The sequence below is a fragment of the Natator depressus genome, chromosome 9 (assembly GCF_965152275.1).
Source record: "Natator depressus isolate rNatDep1 chromosome 9, rNatDep2.hap1, whole genome shotgun sequence".
NCBI classification, from domain to species: Eukaryota; Metazoa; Chordata; order Testudines; family Cheloniidae; genus Natator; species Natator depressus.
Genome location: NC_134242.1, coordinates 53,113,220 through 53,130,615, shown reverse-complemented (window position 1 = coordinate 53,130,615; position 17,396 = coordinate 53,113,220). Strand labels below are relative to the sequence as shown.

General features: G+C 48.7%; 1 protein-coding gene across 2 annotated transcripts in view; it reads right to left on the bottom strand.

The window, feature by feature from the left end:
- Positions 1-17,396, bottom strand: part of RAB6B (RAB6B, member RAS oncogene family) — a 129,354-nt gene that overhangs the window by 22,515 nt on the left and 89,443 nt on the right. The window lies entirely within an intron of this gene.

The following is a 17,396-nucleotide window of genomic DNA, read 5'->3' as shown; positions in this document are numbered from 1 at the left end:
ACTGGGGACTGTTTCTCCAGCCGGTAACTCAGCTCAATACACAAAGGGCCGGGCCCAGTCTCTGCTCTGGAGCTCTGTGGAGAACCCACCACCCTTCAGAGACAGCACGCAGAGAGGAGGCACAACAACTGAAACAGGGACTTTGGGTGTAGTCCTGTCCTGAGGAGCCTTTTAGCAACACATTGTGAATGAGCAATACATCCCCAGATCAGCTCAGTAACCCTGCCATGCTCCTGTTGCAGCCACCTCCCTGCCCTTGTGTCACTTCTCTGTCACTTTGCATTTCCATTTCTGTTAGCAGCAGCCACAACAAAAACCCCACGCCCGTGCCACCAATGGGAGCTGAATACAAAGCAGAAAGAAAGGTCAGCGTGCCAAAGGCTGGCCTTGCCTTCGAGCTCCCAAGCAGCGGAAAGGCACTGGGTCTCATTTTCAATCTCTGTAGCAGCAGAGCAGCCTGCAATTCTTCTTCAGCGTGGAGACTGCCTTCTCGCTGGACAGGACTGACTTGTTTGGGCACCTCTCATTACCAGTGTACACAGGCCAGGCCTGGTTCTGAATCTTTGTCCTTGCTTCACAGCTGCTGCATTGGTGAAGAGCTAGCTGAGAATCCTCAGGATAGGGTAAATTGCATAAATATGAATTCATTTACATGTATTTGCATGCCTGCATTGCCTTTTTGTCCCTCTCACAGCCACTTCATGTATTCATTCCAGACACTCCAACCTGCATTTATTCCACACCTCCTTTTACCACACCTCCCAACCTGGTCTTTCCAGTCACACACACACTCAGTGTGTGCAAATTCCCAAGATGCAATTCGTCTCCGATTTCTTCTGCACCCACCCAGGTTTACTGCTTGCACCCCCATCCATTGCTCATGCAGCCAGCTGGACCCGCCCAGGCTGTGGGTTTCCACGTTCTTCTAGAATGTTTTTGGGGGTGCAGGACACACTGGGTCGCTGAGGAAATCTCCTCCGATGTGCTGCTTTGCCCATGCCTGCTGAATCTGAAAGGTAGGCCTGGCCATTGTTAGGGTGTCATACAGGACTCCCTCTTCAGGAAAGCACACAAAGTACACAAATGTTCTAGGTCCATCAATGGCTATTAGCCAGGATGGGCAGGGATGGTGTCCCTAGCCTCTGTTTGCCAGAAGCTGGGAATGGGCGACAGGGGATGGATCACTCAATGATTACCTGGTCTGTTCATTCCCTCTGGGGCACCTGGCATTGGCCACTGTTGGAAGACAGGATACTGGGCTAGATGGACCATTGGACTGACCCAGTATGGCCGTTCTTATGTTCTTATCTAAAAGTGGCTCTTCTGAGATAGCAAATCTCAAATAGAATTTTACAAAAATAAACATGCAGCTAGCTACGAAGAGTACAAGCAGTCTTCTCACTGACGTCTTGTATGATTCAATCCACGAGCTATATCATATGATTGGCTAGTTCCTCAATGGGAGTCAATCAGCATAGCGCTATTGACTTCAGTGGAGCTGCAGCGATTCACACCCACTGAGGATCTGTCCCACCACTTCTATCCAAGAAATAAATCCTAGACACGTTTGTCCAGCATCTGTTGACATGAAAGCCCAACTGTCTTTCCCGTGAAATCACCTGCCCTTGGATGGATGCAGAGATTACAAATCAATCACTTCTGAGGAATCCTCTTCCTAGTTATGGAATGGACATTGAGAAAGGTGGACTGTGGCTGGCCAGCCCTACATGCAGTGCCACTCTCCATGAAGATAGGATCTAGCTCCCTGCCTACAGGCCCACCCATCTGAGCAGTGCACATGGTCCCTTTCCTATGATGTTTCTTCCATCAGGAGCAAGCATGCAAAGTCCTTTGTAGTTCCTAAGCTCATCTGCACCACTTACACCAGATTGTACCAGTTACAGCTGTGCTTCAGTGCTGCTGCTGACCATGTGAAGGACTCTGGAGCACATCTCTGACCTGCACACGACTGAGCAGAAACAGACAACCCTTTCTGAGACAGCACATGGGTGGGGGAAACTCAGGCATCAAAGAATAGTTCAGAATGGAGTATATTTGTCTCTAGCATCATAGGGATGAATGGTGCTTGGCAGTGAGAAAAAGACAGTCTCTGCCCGGGGAGCCTCCATTCGAGGTATTATTGATTAGTGACCATGCTGAGGGAAAAAGCATCCTTTAAAATTTTGAAGTCAAATCCTAATAAGGAAAACCATAAGGAGCATCAATTCTGGCAAGTAAAATGTAAAAGTGTAAAAAGGCAGGGCAAGAAGGAATTTGAGAAGCAACTTGCTAAAGATGCAAAAACTAACAGGCAGTGGGGGCACTAGACAACAAAGGTGTTAAATGAGCACTCAAGAAAGACAAGGCCTTTGCAGAGAAGCTAAATGAATTCTTTGCATCTGTCTTCACTGCAGAGGATGTGAGGGAGATTCTCACATCAGAGCGATTCTTTTTGGGCAACAGAGCTGAAGTATTGTCCCAGACTGATGCGTCAATATAAGAGGTTTTAGAACAGACTGATAAACTAAACAGTAATAAGTTGTCAGGACCAGATGGTATTCACCCAAGAGTTCTGAAGGAACTCAGATATGAAATTGCAGAACTACTAACTGTGGTATGTAACCTATCACTTAAATCAGCTTCTGTACCAGATGACTGGAAGATAGCTAATGTAAAGCCGAGTTTTGAAAAGGGCTCCAGAGGAGATCCTCGCAATTACAGGCCAATGAGCCTGACTTCAGTACCCGTCAAATTGGTAGAAACTCTAGTAAAGAACAGAATCATCACACACATAGAGAAACACAATCTGTTAGGGAAGAGTCAACACGGATTTTGTAAAGGGAAATCATGCCTCCCCAGTCTATTAGAATTCTTTGAGGGAGTCAACAAGCATGTGCAGAAGGGTGATCCAGTCAATATAGTATACTTGGACTTTCAGAAAGCCTTTGACAAGGTCTCTCACCAAAGCCTCCAAAGGAAACTAAGTAGCCATGGGATAAGAAGGAAGGTCCTCTCATAGGTCAGTAACTGGTTAAAATACAGGAAACAAAGGGTAGGAATAAATGGTCAGTTTTCACAATGGAGAGAGATGAACAGGAGGGTTCCCCAATGATCTTTCCTGGGACCTGTACTGTTCAACCTATTCATTAATGATCTGGAAAAGGGGGTGAAGTGGCAAAGTTTGCAGATGATACAAAATTATTCCAAGACGAGTCCAAAGCAGGCTGTGAGGTGTTAGAATCATAGAATATTAGCGCTGGAAGAGACCTCAGGAGGTCATCTAGTCCAATCCCTTGCTCAAAGCAGGACCAACACCAACTAAACCATCCCAGCCGGGGCTTTGTCAAGCCGGGCCTTAAAAACCTCTAAGGATGGAGATTCCACCACCTTCCTAGGTAACCGATTCTAGTGCTTCACCATCCTCCTAGTGAAATAGTGTTTCCGAATATCCAACCTAGACCTCCCCCAGTGCAACTTGAGACCATTGCTTCTTGTTCTGTCATCTGCCAACACTGAGAACAGCTGAGCTCCATCCTCTTTGGAACCCCCCTTCAGGTAATTGAAGGCTGCTATCAAAGCCCCCCTCAATCTTCTCTTCTGCAGACTAAATAACCCCAGTTCCCTCAGCCTCTCCTCATAAGTCATGTGCCCCAGAGCCCACATTGCCCTTCGCTGGACTCCCTCTAATTTGTCCACATCCCTTCTGTAGTGGGGGGACCAAAACTGGACGCAATACTCCAGATGCCTCACCAGTGCCTAATAGAGGGGAATAATCATATCCCTCGATCTGCTGGGAATACTCCTACTAATACAGACAAATATGCCTTTGGCCTTCTTGGCAACAAGGGCACACTGCTGACTCATATCCAGCTTCTCATCCACTGTAATCCCTGGGTCCTTTTCTGCAGAACTGCTGCTTAGCCAGTCAGTCCCCAGCCTGTAGCAGTGCATCGGATTCTTCCTTCCTAAGTGCAGAACTCTGCACTTGTCCTTGTTGAACCTCATCAGATTTCTTTTGGCCCAATCCTCCAATTTGTCTAGGTCACTCTGGACCCTATCCCTACCCTCCAGCGTATGCACCTCTCCTCCCACGCCCCCATCTTAATGTCATCTGTGAACTTGCTGAGAGTGCAATTAATCCCATCATCCAGATCATTAATAAAGATGTTGAACAAAACTGGCCCCAGGACCAACACCTGGAGCACTCCACTTGATACCGGCTGCCAACAAGACATGGAACCGTTGATCACTACCTGTTGAGCCCAACAATCTAGCCAGCTTTCTGTCCACCTGATAGTCCATTCATCCAATCCATACTTTTTTAACTTGCTGGCAAAAATACTGTGGGAGACCGTATCAAAAGCTTTGCTAAAGTCAAGATAAGACAGTTACCTTTTCCATAACTTGTATTCTTAGAGATGTGTTGCTCATGCCCATTCCACAATACATGTGCATGCTTGCCATGTGCACCGGTGCCAGAAGTTTTTCCACTAGCAGTACCTGTAGGGGGAGCGCCCCTAGAGACCCCTGGTGTGGTAAAAGAGGCACTGCACACTCCCTCCCACCCTCGGTTCCTTTTTGCCAGACAACTCTGACAGTGGGGAAGGAGGGTGGGATGTGGAATGGACATGAGCAATACATCTCAAAGAACACCAGTTACAGAAAAGGTAACTGTCTTTTCTTCTTTGAGCGATTGCTCATGTGTATTCCACAATAGGTGATTCCAAGCTATTTCTGTTGGAGGTTGGTAGGAGTTCACAGACACTCGGAACAGAGAACTGCCCCGCTGAACCCGGTGTCCTCCCTGGTCTGGGAGATGATAGCATAATGGGAGGTGAATGTGTGAATCGATGACCATGTAGCAGCCCTACAAATGTCCTGAATAAGGACATGAGCCAGAAAGGCAGCCGACGAGGCTTGTGCCCTTGTTGAGTGCGCTCTCACAATCGGTGGCGGGGCTCCCTCCAGGGCTACTTCCTGCACGGACCACAGGCCTTGGGTCTGGAGGTTTCGCACATGGGCTCCCCACCCCAAGTCCAACAGATCGGACACCAATTCTATAGTTGGGGGTCAGCTCCTGAATGGGACTCCTCAGAGCATGTTCTCCGGGGTGGACCATCAACGGAGGGAGGCTAGAATGGGCTCGGGCATGGTGAGGACTTTGTCCAGCCTGTCTCTGGACTGGGAGAATGTCGAGGTCAGTCAGAGCTGAAGGGGCCGCATCCTGAGTCTGGCATGACGTACCACATACGTTCACACTGACATGTGACCCAGGAGTTGGAGGCACACCCTGGCAGTTGTCATGGGAAACCCCATGATCACCCCGATGAGTTCCCTCAAGGTTTCAAACCTGTCCGGTGGGAGGGAAGCTCTGGCCGATGTCGCATCGAGAATCACACCAATTAACTCTATACATTGTACCGGTACCAACGTGGATTTGGTGTTGTTTACCAGCAGCCCCAGCATGGTGCATGTGGACAGGAGGTATGTTACATGGTCCTGTTCCTGTGATCTGGAGCTGCCTTTGACCAGCCAGCTGTCGAGGAAGGGGAAGATCTGGAGCCCCGATACCTGAGGTAGGCCGCCACCACAGACATACACTTTGTGAAGTCTCTGGGTGCCATCAAGAGGCCAAATGGAAGGACAGTGAACTGGTAGTGTTCCCATCCTACCATGAAGCAGAGGAAATGCCTGTGGCCCTTGAATATATGAATGTGGAAGTATGCATCTTGGAGATGGAGGGCGGCGAACCAGTCTCCGGCATCCAGGGAGGGAGTGATGGAGGCCAGGGAGACCATGAGGAACTTGAGTTTTACCATGTACTGGTTTAGGCCTCACAGGTCCAGGATGAGCCTGAGGCCCCCTTTGGCCTTCGGGACAAGGAAATAGCGGGAGTAGTATCCTTTGTATTTGAACTCTGCAGGCACGACCTCCACCGCTCCTAGGTGAAGGAGCCACCTCACCTCCTGGTCAAGTAAGCTCTTGTTAGAGGGGTTCCTGAAGAGGGACTGGGAGGGAGGGTGAGTAGGTGGGGTAGACAGAAACTGGAGGGTGTAGCCCCAGAAGATGGTGTTGAGGACCCAACAGTCCAAGGTCAGTCGCGACCACTCCAGGAGGAAAAAACATAGGTGATTGGAGAAGGGTAGGTCGGGCAGATTCCTGGTGCAGACTGGTAAACCATACCCGGGCGTCCCATCAAAAGTGGCGCTTTCCCGCCTGCTTACTCCTAGAGGGGCCAGGCTGGGGAGCAGGCCAAGATGTTTCTTATAGTCTCTCGATTTTTTATAAGGAGGCTTGTATCTGGAGTGTGTGGCCTGTCTGGGTGCCTAATGAAGCTTGAACTTGGTCCTGGCCAGGGCCGGGACATAGAGACCAAGAGTCTTTAAGGTCGTGCAAGAGTTCTTGAGACCATGTAATTTCATGTCTGTTTGCTCCACGAACAGGGCCTTGCCATTGAAGGGGAGGTCCTACGCAGAGCTCTGTGGCTCGCTGGACAACCCAGACAAGAGGAGCCATGATGCCCTGACGCTCCTTGTGGTTGACCCCCTCGACCACTAGGGAGTTGGGACAAGATGTGTGTATAGATAGTCATGCCCCTTAGTGGGCACAAAATACTTCCGCTCTGCCCTCTTAGATATGGTGGGCAGGGAAGACGGGGTCTGCCACAGGGCATTGGAGATCTTCACCACCCCTTCATGGAGAGGAAGGGCCACCCTGGCTGGTGCTGTGGCTGAGAGGACATCAAAGAGGGAGTCCGAAGGTTCCTCCACGTCTTCAGCCTGTAGGTTGAGGCTCGAAGCCACCCTTTTCAAGAGTTCTCGGTGGGCTTTTGTGTCCTCCTGGGGAACAGGATTAGGAGGCGCCGTGATTGCCTCATCAGGGAACGATGAGGATGGGGGCGTGGTGCTCTGCGTCCCCACTGGTGCCGCAGAACCCAATGCTTGGTCCGCTTCTGAGTGCGGGGCAGGAGAAGAGCACTCCGCTGACCCCTTCCGGGGGGGCTTAGGGAGGGAGGCCGACGGTCTTTTCGAGGCCCCGGCCACTGAGCAAGCCACCACCGGGGGCTGCGTCGGGGCCCAAGGGGTCCATTGGTACCAGGGCGCTGGCCAGAGAGCCTTGTACCACTGCAATTGCTGTGGCACCATTGGAGCCGGCTGACCCGCTGGACTCGCCCGGTCCACCGACTTTCAGCTCTGAGGGGAGGCCGGGCTGGCATACAAATGCCTGCTATCCCGGGATGTGGACGAGTAAGGTGTCGTGAACAGTGCCTGGCTCGAGACCGTGAGTCTGGTGTAGAGGAGCAGGAGTACCGTCTGTAACGGTTGCTCTGCGAATGGCTCTCTTGGGCGGATCCGGGACGGCCGGTTGCCAGGGATCTACACCTGGGGCTGCGGGAGCGGTGCTGTGCCAGGGACCTCAACTGGGACAGAGAGCGTGAGTGGCATCAACGTCGGCATTGTGAGGGGCTATGGTGGCTTCTCGGAGTCAGCAACCTCGATGCGGAGCGGTGCCTGGATTCCCTGCTGCTCGGTACCCACCCAGCCAGTCTGGTAGGAGTCAATGGGGACCAGTGCGGGCTGCGAGCAGGTTGGTCAGTCTGCGGAGAATGGCATCAGGAACCTTCCCTCGACCGCAAGCGGTGCTGCCTGGGTGGCGACTATGGCAGTCTGAGTGCTAGCTTGCCCCTGGACCGGGAAGCCGCTGGGGTCGATCCAGCTGGTACTGGGAGAGACATTACGGCCTCTGGCGTGGAGGGCACCCATATGTGGCCACTGGCGTCCAGGGAAGCTGGCTCAGAGTGGACTGGGCTACTCTGCTCAACTTGAGTCGGAGGCCGCAAGGTTGAAGGGGATCGAGAGCTGCGCAACATGGGTCTAATCTCGCCCCCAGTCTTGCCCCAGTGCCTTGATGGAGAAGATCACTTCCTCGTCTTCTTTGAGTGTCCTGTGGTTGGGGAGTGGAGCCGGCTGGTAGAGGGCACCACTGGGTCACCACACACTGATGCTGCGGTGCTCAGTGGTGTCGGGGTTAGGGCCGACTCCATCAATATGGCTCGGAGACATATGTCCCGTTCCTTCTTGGTTCGAGGCTTAAATGATCTGCAAATCTTGCAGCGGTCGCTGAGGGGGGTCTCCCCAAGTCAGCGTAAACAGCTAGTGTGCGGCTCACTTACGGGCATAGGCCATTTACAAGTGTCACACGACTTAATGCCCGGGGAGTGGGGCATTACCTGACCCTGATACATTTCTCTACTCTATCTATATAACTTTTTCTTCTTCTTTTTTTTTTTTACCGGTACTAACTATCTAAAAAGTAATGACAGTCCAAACAGGGAAAGCTACAGCAGAGAGTTGGAGCACAGCAGTTCCAAAGCACCTTCACTGGCAGCAAGAAGGAACTGAGGGTGGGAGGAGCACACAGTGCCCCTATACCAGGACCGGCTCTAGGCACCAACAAAGCAAGCACATGCTTGGGGCGGCATTCTGGCCATCCTTTATTTTCGGGGCAGTTGCGCTCTCGGAGCTGCGTCACTTAAACAGGGCAAGGGTGCTGCGCCGCCAGCCGCAGCGGGAAGGGGAAGCTCCAACCCCGGGATGCTGAGCTGCCAGGGCCCAGCCACTACCCGGGGAGGAGAGGGCGAGTCCTGCCGGGGAGCCGGGACTGCGCCGCCTCCTCTACGCACTGGCTGCTGTGCTGCCTTGTGCCACTCCTTATATCGGGGCCTCTCTGCGCGGCTGGGCGGGGGAGGAGGTAAAGCCCCTGCAGGCGCTAGGAGAAGGTGACATCACTCCCCCCGCTTCCAGCGCCACCTGCGAGCCCCAGCCCCACCTGATCACAAATTTTTTTGGGGCGGCAAATTTTTTGCTTGGGGCGGCGAAAAATTTAGAGCTGGCCCTGCTTATACTGCACCATAGCGGCGCCACTCCACGGGTCTCTAGGGGTGCTCCCCCTACGGGTACTGCTAGTGGAAAAACTTCCGGAACCAGTGCATGTGGTGAGCATGCACACCTATTGTGGAATGCACATGAGCAATCACTCGAAGAAGAAATATCACATCCACCGCTTTCTCCATATCCAAAGAGCCAGTTATCTTAATATAGAAGGCAATCAGGTTGGTCGGGCATGACTTGCCCTTGGTGAATCCATGTTGACTGTTCCTCTCCTCCAAATCCTTCAAAATGGATTCCTTGAGGACCTGCTCCATGATTTTGCCGGGGACTGAAGTGAGTCTGTAGTTCCCCGGGTTCTCTTTTTTCCCTTTTTTAAAGATGGGCACTACATTAGCCTTTTTCCAATAATTCAGGACCTCCCCCGATAGCCACGAATTTTCAAAGATAATGGCCAGTGGCTCTGCAATCACATCAGCCAACTCCCTCAGCACCCTTGAATGCATTAGATCTGGACCCATGGACTTGTGCATGTCCAGCTTTTCTAAATAGTCCTGAACCTGTTCTTTCACCACTGAGCACTGCTCACCTACTCCCCATGCTGTGTTGCCCAGTGCAGCAGTCTGGGAGCTGCTCTTGTCTGTGAAGACTGATGCAAAAAAAGCATTGAGTACTTCACCTTTTTCCACATCATCTGTCACTAGGTTGCCTCCCCCATTCAGTAAGGGGCCCACACTTTCCCTGACCTTCTTCTTGTTGCTAACATACCTGTAGAAACCCTTCTTGTTACCCTTCACATCCCTTGCTAGCTGCAACTCCAGATGTGCCTTGGCCTTCCTGATTACAACCCTGCATGCTCTAGCAATATTTTTATACTCCTCCTTAGTCATCTGTCCGAATTTACACTTCTTGTAAGCTTCCTTTTTGGAGTTTAAGCTCACCAAAGATTTCACTGTTAAGCCAAGCTGGTCGACTGCCGTATTTACTATTCTTTCTGCACTTCGGGATGGTTTGTTCCTGCGCCCTCAATAAAGCTTCTTTAAAATACAGCCAGCTCTCCTGGACTCCTTGCCCCCTCATATTAGCCTCCCAGGGGATCCTGCCTATCAGTTCCCTAAGGAAGTCGAAGTCTTCTTTTCTGAAGTCCGGGGTCTATATTTTGCTACTCTTTGCTCCTTTTTTCAAGATCCTGAACTCAGCCACCTCATGGTCACTGCTGCCCAGGTTGCCACCCACTTCTACTTCCCCTACCAGTTCTTCCCTGTTTGTGAGCAGCAGGTCAAGAAGAGCACGGCCCCTAGTGGGTTCCTCCAGCACTTGGACCAGGAAGTTGTCCCCAACACTCTCCAAAAACTTCCTGGATTGTCTGTGCACTGCAGTATTGCTCTTCCAGCAGATGTCAGGGTGATTGAAGTCCCCCATGAGAACTAGGGCCTGTGATCTGGAGACTTCAGTTAGATGTCTGAAGAAAGCCTCGTCCACCTCATCCCCCTGGTCCGGTGGTCGATAGCAGACGCCCACCACGACATCACCCTTGTTGCTGTCACCTCTAAACTTAACCCAAAGACGCTCAACAGGTTTTTCTCCAGTTTCAAACTGGAGCTCTGAGCAGTCATACTGTTCCCTTACATACAGTGCAACTCCCCCACCTTTCCTCCCCTGCCTGTTCTTCCTGAACAGCTTATACCCATCCCTGACAGTGCTCCAGTCCTGTGAACTGCCCCACCAAGTCTCTGTTATTCCAATCACATCATTGTGCCAGGACTTCCAATTCTTCCTGCTTGTTTCCCAGGCTTCTTGCGTTCGTGTACAGGCACCTAAGATAACTAGCCGATTGCCGTACTTTCTCAGTATGAATCAAGAGGCCTCCCCTGTTCCACCCTCCTCCTTGTGTTTCTTCCCGGTATCCCACTCCCCCACTTACCTCTGGGCTTAGGTCACCATCTCCCGGCGAACCTAGTTTAAAGCCCTCCTCACTAGGTTAGCCAGCCTGCCTGCGAAGATGCTTTTCCCTCTCTTTGCTAGGTGGATCCCATCTCTTCCGAGCAATCCCTCTTCCTGGATCTCACAAAAGGGAGGATGACTGGGCAACAAAACAGGGTGACTGGGCAACAAAATGGCCAAAGAAATTCAGCACTGATAAGTGCAAAATAATGCACGTTAGAAAACAATACCAACTATACGTATACAATGATGGGTTCTAAATTAGCTGTTACGACCCAAGAAAGATCTTGGAATCATTGTGGCTAGTTCTCTGAAAACTTCCATTCAGTGCACAGCAGTGGTCAAAAAGGCTTACAGTATGTTAGGAATTATTAAGAAAGAGATAGAAAATAAGACTGAAAATAGCATAATGTCACTATATAAAGTCATGGTGCACGCACATCTTGAATACTGTGTCCAGTTCTGATTGCCCCACCTCAAAAAGAACACAGTGGAACTGGAAAAGGTTCAGAGAAGGACAACAAAGATGAAGGTATTTGTATTTGGTTTTGTATTTGTATTATTTGATTGTGTAGAGGCTTGTAGGGGCTTTGTGCTGGGAAAGAAGCTGAGCCCTGATTAGGGGGTGGGGCTTCTCTGAGTAGTGGTCCTATAAAGGTAGCCAGCCAGTCAGGCAGCAGCACAGGAGCCAGCAAACAGAGCTGTAAACAGGGGAGTTTGAAAGGGGAGTTTGGTTTGTGGTGCTTGTTTGGGGTTTGTTTTTGCTGTGGGTGGTGGTGTTTTGGTGTGGTTTGTGTTTCCCAAATGAACAGGATTTAGGTGGGAAGGCTATGACAGATACAGAGGCAGCAGTGGGAGTGACCCATGTAGTGGAAGACACAATGAGGATGACTGGATGTGGAAGCTGCAGTATGTACATGATCCTGGAGGGGGTACCTGGAAAGAGTTTCATCTGCATGAAGTGCCGTCTGATAGAACTGATGGAAGAAAAGATCCGAGGACTGGAGATGCAGGTGGAAAGTCTGGTTGAGTTTAGAAGGGAGTTTGAACAGATGATGGAGCAAAGACATGAGGAGGCTGAAGGGAAAAGATCAGACTTGCAGTTGGTAGCAGGACTGAAGAACTCTGAGGGGAGACTGCTGGGTGACGAAAATGGACAGTGGAAGCATGTGACTAAAAGAACCAGGCAGACGAAAAGATGGCCTAGTGAAGGAGAAATAGAGCTCAAGAACAAGTTTGCAGAGTTGGAAAATGAAGAAGGGGCTCAGCAGGTGGTCACTGAAAGTGGAAGGGCAAGGAAGAAGAGAAGAGCCGCTAGTCCTATAGGAAAAGGGGGAGGCATAGCTCAGGGGGGAGGGATAGCTCAGTGGTTTGAGCATTGGCCTGCTAAACCCAGGGTTGTGAGTTCAATCCTTGAGGGGCCATTTAGGGATCTGGGGCAAAAATTGGGGATTGGTCCTGCTTTGAGCAGGGGTTTGGACTAGATGACTTCCTGAGGTCCCTTCCAACCCTGATATTCTATGATTCTATGAAAAGGGGAGACTACATCAAATATGAGCCCCAGGAGGATACGGGATGGTTTGAAGAGGGTTACAAGGGAGAATAGGAATGGAAAGAACTTGCAGCCAGAGGGAACAAGGGATAGACCAGAGAATTGCACTGTCACCAGGAAAAGGCAGGTCTATGTGATCAGGGACTTCTTACTGAGAAGAATGGAGAGGCCTGTAACCAGAGCTGATCCAGAGAATAGAAGGGTGTGCTGTCTTCCAGGTGCTAAGATACGGGATGTGGACCTGAGGTTAAAGAGGATCCTAAAGGGAGTGGGAAAGAATCCACTGATCGTCCTTCATGTGGGAACAAATGATACCGGTAGATTCTCACTGGAAAGTATCAAGGGAGACTATGCCAGGCTGGGGAAGTCACTTAAGGAAATCAAGGCTTCTGTGGGATTCTGCCTCTTCCGAGAGAAGGGCAACAAAGGTGTGACAAGATTATGACTATCAACAGATGGCTTAGGCAGTGGTGCTATAAGGAGGGCTTTGGGATGTATGGCCACTGGGAGGCATTCATGGACAGAGGACAGTTCTCTCGGGATGGACTTCATCTGAGTAGGGAAGGAAATAGACTTCTAGGCTGGAAGCTGGCACAACTGATTAAGAGAGCTTTAAACTAGGAATTTGGGGGAGATGGTTGGGAGATGTCCAGGTAATCTCCACACCGGATTTTAGCATTGAGAGGGAAGAAAACAACATAAGAAAGGATACAGCCGTGGGTAGGAGAATGGACATAAGGAGGAAGGGCAGTGTGGATACCAGTCTAATAGGTCATACTGGCTGTAGAATGTCCATGCCTAATCAGGTAAAGAATGTGAGCGAGGCCAAACAGCAAAAATTAAGATGTTTGTACACCAATGTGAGGAGCCTAGGTAACAAAATGGAGGAACTAGAGCTACTGGTGCAGGAAGTGAAACCAGATATTATAGGAATAACAGAAACATGGTGGAACAGTAGTCATGACTGGAGTACAGATATTGAAGGGTATGTGCTGTTTAGAAAAGACAGAAATAAAGGTAAAGGTGGTGGAGTAACATTGTATATCAATGATGAGGTAGAATGTAAAGAAATAAGAAGCGATGGAATGGATAAGATAGAGTCCGTCTGGGCAAAAATCACATTGGGGAAGAAAACTACTAGAGCGTCCCCTGGGATAGTGCTTGGGGTGTGCTATAGACATCCGGGATCTAATCTGGATATGGATAGAGCCCTCTTTAATGTTTTTAATGAAGTTAATACTAATGGAAACTGCATGATCATTGGAGACTTTAACTTCCCAGATATAGACTGGAGGACAAGTGCTAGTAATAATAATAGGGCTCAGATTTTCCTAGATGCGATAGCTGATGGATTCCTTCATCAAGTAGTTGCTGAACCGACTAGAGGGGATGCCATTCTAGATTTGGTTTTGGTGAGTAGTGAGGACCTCCTAGAAGAAATGGTTGTAGGGGACAACCTTGGTTCGAGCGATCATGAGCTAATTCAGTTCAAACTGAACGGAAGGATTAACAAAAATAAATCTGCAACTAGGGTTTTTGATTTCAAAAGGGCTGACTTTCAAAAATTAAGGAAATTAGTTAGGGAAGTGGATTGGACTGAAGAACTTGTGGATCTAAAGGCAGAGGAGGCCTGGGATTACTTTAAATCAAAGCTGCAGAAACTATCAGAATCCTGCATCCCAAGAAAGGGGAAAAAATTCATAGGCAGGAGTTGTAGACCAAGCTGGATGAGTAAGCATCTCAGAGAGGTGATTAAGAAAAAGCAGAAAGCATACAGGGAGTGGAAGATGGGAGAGATCAGCAAGGAAAACTACCTTATTGAGGTCAGAACATGTAGAGATAAAGTGAGAAAGGCTAAAAGTCAAGTAGAGTTGGACCTTGCAAAGGGAATTAAAACCAATAGTAAAAGGGTCTATAGCCATATAAATAGGAAGGAAAGAAAGAAAGAAGAAGTGGGACCGCTAAACACTGAGGATGGAGTGGAGGTTAAGGATAATCTAGGCCCAATATCTAATCAAATACTTTGCCTCAGTCTTTAATAAGGCTAAAGAGGATCTTAGGGATAATGGTAGCATGACAAATGGGAATGAGGATATGGAGGTAGATATTACCATATCTGAGGTAGAAGCGAAACTCTAACAGCTTAATGGGACTAAACTGGGGGGCCCAGATAATCTTCATCCAGGAATATTAAAGGAATTGGCACATGAAATTGCAAGCCCATTAGCAAGAATTTTTAATGAATCTGTAAACTCAGGGGTTGTACCGTATGACTGGAGAATTGCTAACATAGTTCCTATTTTTAAGAAAGGAAAAAAAAGTGATCCAGGTAACTACAGGCCTGTTAGTTTGACATCTGTAGTATGCAAGGTTTTGGAAAAAATTTTGAAGGAAAAAGTAGTTAAGGACATTGAGGTCAATGGTAAACGAGACAAAATAAACATGGTTTTACAAAAGGTAGATTGTGCCAAACCAACCTGATCTCCTTCTTTGAGAAAGTAACAGATTTTTTAGACAAAGGAAATGCAGTGGATCTAATTTACCTAGATTTCAGTAAGGCGTTTGATATGGTGCCACTATGGGGAATTATTAGTTAAATTGGAAAAGATGGGGATCAATATGAAAAGTGAAAGGTGGATAAGGAATTGGTTAAAGGGGAGACTGCAGCGGGTCGTACTGAAAGGTGAACTGTCAGGCTGGAGGGTGGTTACCAGTGGAGTTCCTCAGGGATCGGTTTTGGGACCAATCTTATTTAATCTTTTTATTACTGACCTTGGCACAAAAAGTGGGAGTGTGCTAATAAAGTCTGCAGATGATACAAAGCTGGGAGATATTGCCAATTTAGAGAAGGACTGGGATATCATACAGGAGGATCTGGATGACCTTGTAAACTGGAGTAATAGTAATAGGATGAAATTTAATAGTGAGAAGTGTAAGGTCATGCATTTAGGGATTAATAACAAGAATTTTAGTTATAAGCTGGGGACGCATCAATTCAAACATGAATTCAAACTGGAACAGGTACAGAGAAGGGCTACTAGGATGATCTGAGGAATGGAAAACCTGTCTTATGAGAGGAGACTCAAGGAGCTTGGCTTGTTTAGCCTAACCAAAAGAAGGCTGTGGGGGGATATGATTGCTCTTGATAAATATATCAGAGGGATAAATACCAGAGAGGGAGAGGAATTATTTAAGATCAGTACCAATGTGGACACAAGAACAAATGGATATAAACTGGCCATTGGGAAGTTTAGACTTGAAATTAGACAAAGGTTTCTAACCATCAGAGGAGTGAAGTTCTGGAACAGCCTTCCAAGAGAAGCAGTGGGGGCAAAAGACCTATCTGGCTTCAAGATTAAACTTGATAAGTTTATGGAGAAGATGGTATGATGGGATAACATGATTTTGGCAATTAATTGATCTTTAACTATTCATGGTAAATAGGCGCAATGGCCTGTGATGGGATGTTAGATGGGGTGGGATCTGAGTTACTATAGAAAATTCTTTCCTGGGTATCTGGCTAGTGAATCTTGCCCAAATGCTCAGGGTTCAGCTAATCACCATATTTGGAGTCAGGAAGGAATTTTCCTCCAGGGCAGATTGGAAGAGGCCCTGGGGGTTTTTCACCGTCCTCTGTAGCATGGGGCACGGGTCACTTGCTGGAGGATTCTCTGCACCTTGAAGTCTTTAAACCATGATTTGAGGACTTCAATAGCTCAGACATAGGTGAGAGGTTTATTGCAGGCGTGGGTGGGTGAGATTCTGTGGCCTGCATTGTGCAGGAGGTCAGACTAAGTGATCATAATGGTCCCTTCTGACCTTAATGTCTATGAGTCTATGAACAGGGGTATGGAACGACTTCCATACGAGGAGAAACTAAAAAGATTAGGGCTGTTCATCTTAGAAAAGAGACAACTAAGCGGGGATATGATAGAAGCCTATAAAATGCCAAACAGTGGTGGGAAAGTGAATACAGACGTGTTATTTACTCTTTCCCACAATACAAAAATCAGGGATCACCTAATGAAATTAATTCGAACAAGAGAAAGTACTTTTTCACACAACACACAGTCAACCTGTGGAACTCATTGCCATGGGATGTTGTGAAGGCCAAAAGTATAACTGGGTTCAAAAAAGAATTGAATAAGTTCATGAACGACAGGTCCACCAATGGCTATTAGCCAGGATGCTCAGGAATGTAACCCCATGCTTGACTGCCAGAAGCCAGGAGTGGAAGACGGGGTGGATTGCTCCATAATTACCCTGTTCTGTACACTCCTCCTGAAGCTCTGGTATGGGCCATTGTGGGAGATAGGATACTAGACAAGATGGATCATGGTCTGACCCACTGTGGCAGCTCTTATGAGTCCAGTTCCACTGCAGAGTGCCCCTTGGTTCCTTGTCCTGTACCTACTGTCTCCCTTATTCTGTGTTATGTCTGTGGTATAAATACACAGTTCCAGACTCATTAGCCAATTGTTTAATTAAGTGTAACAAAGGCAGTGAATCAAGCCAGTTCCATAGCCTGTCAATGCTCCGCCCTGCAGGAGACCTATGGGAGCCAGCCGAGTTCTGCTGCATAGCCAGCCGGGGATGGGCACTCCTGGGCACTGGCCTTGGAACAAAGGATGTCCTTGGGTCACCTATGAAGTACAGGCTGTCCCCCAACCAGTGTTCATGAGCTCTGGAGAGGGGAGTAGCCAGTGCTGTTCACTATGAGAACATGCCCTCTGACTCACTACACACAACACTCACTACACGCTGACATGGGGACTCTGCGGGGGGAAGATGAAGGACCTCCTGTGTCTAAACCAGTAAAACCGTGTTTTGTACAGCACCTAGCCCCAAGGTAATAGAAATAACAGTAAAGAAGAGTGGTTACACAAGATCCCTGGGAATGGATCCTCCACCTCCCCGCACCTTGTGCAGGCCTGCACCCCTGTGCCGAATGCTTCCACCACAGCTCTGGTTGCACTTTTCAGCCACTTTATGCTGACGGGCAAGACTCCGCC